The sequence below is a fragment of the Propithecus coquereli genome, unplaced genomic scaffold (assembly GCF_000956105.1).
Source record: "Propithecus coquereli isolate 6110/MARCELLA unplaced genomic scaffold, Pcoq_1.0 Scaffold71, whole genome shotgun sequence".
NCBI lineage: Eukaryota > Metazoa > Chordata > Mammalia > Primates > Indriidae > Propithecus > Propithecus coquereli.
The window spans coordinates 13,079,915-13,081,346 of NW_012153174.1; the positions used below are offsets into that span (position 1 = coordinate 13,079,915).

A 1,432-nucleotide genomic window follows, 5' to 3' on the forward strand; every position below is an offset into this window, starting at 1 on the left:
CCCAGTCCCTGGCCGCTGCCTGTGCCCCATGCCCCGCCCCTCGCGCCCCGCGTGAGCTCCCGCCCCAGCTCCTGCGACAGGCTGAGGGCCACCACCGGCCAGGACCCGGCATGAGCGGGTGGCCGCGGAGCCGGGCAGGGCTAGGGATGGCGCCTTTTATCCCCAGAGACTCCTGGAAGTGTGTGGCAGGCACACGGAGGCAGCGGGCAGCCCTGACATAAAAGAGCCAACGCACAGAGTAGGCATTGGCCGAGGGCGTGGCCCAGGGGGGCCACCTCTGGGCCGGCCCAGGCATGGTGCTGGCGCTGACAGCCACGCTCCTGACTACCGGCTTGCCCAGTGAGTACGACTAGGTGAGCTTTCAGTCAGCTCGCTCCCGAGCGGCAGCTTCTACGCCAGGCCGCCGCAGTGCGTGGACATCCCAGCAGACCTGCGGCTGTGCCACAACGTGGGCTACAAGAGGATGGTGCCGCCCAACCTGCTGGAGCACGAGACCATGGCCGAGGTGAAGCAGCAGGCCAGCAGCTGGGTGCCCCTGCCTAACAAGAACCGCCGCGTGGGCACGCAGATGCAAGTGTCTGCCCCCCCACTGGCCTCAGTTTTGTTCTCTGATAAGTGGTACATCGGGGGCAGGTGACGGCAGGTTGTGCCACTGCCGTGATGCTCTAGGCTTGCTCCTTGGCTGAGCTGGTGACTGCTGGAATCCTGTCCTTGAGTGCTGTGGGGAGTGAGGAGGCGGCAGCTAAGCTGGGTGCAGTGAGAAGGCCTCGGCGGTGCCCATGGCTGGCCAGGACCCCACGCTGAGCACGAGTCACCCATTCCACGATGTGGCCAGACATGGCATCCTGCAGTTGGCAGGGCCCAAAGCAACAAACGTCTGCAAACACCTGGAAGACGAGCAGCCCCAGCGCAGCAGCCGCGCAGAGTGGGACACATTGCATTGCTTCCGTGTAGATCGGGCCCCTCCGCCTCTCTCTCTCTGCTCACTCTTCATTCCCGTCTGCCTCAACCTGCCCATCTACCCATGCCGCTGGCTCTTCGAGGCTGTGCGCGACTCTTGCGAGCCTCCCATGCAGTTTCTCCAGCTTCTGCTGGCCCAAGATGCTCAAATGTGACAAGTTCCCCGAGGGGGACGTCTGCATTGCCATGACCCCACCCAATGCCACGGAAGCCTGAAAAACTAAAAGATTTTGCAGGAATGAACATCACTCAACTGTTATAGGTGGCCCAAAAGGTGTACCGGAACCAAGATCGTGTGGCCCAGAAGAAAAGTGAGAAAAGGATAAAACATAAGGCCACCCTCCTGGCAGTGGCACTCGGGGCCCCTGTGTCTACCCCAGGGCTCAGTATAAAACCTGAGAGGAGTCCTGCAGAAAGGGGACACTAAGACCGGACCAATGCCCATACTACAAAGAGACAGGACATTGGAGAA

The 1,432-nt window shown here is 61.8% G+C and overlaps 1 pseudogene; it reads left to right on the forward strand.

Moving 5' to 3' along the window:
- The first annotated feature begins 293 nt into the window (after positions 1-293).
- On the forward strand, positions 294-1,176 carry LOC105824074 (annotated as a pseudogene).
- The last annotated feature ends 256 nt before the right edge of the window (positions 1,177-1,432 follow it).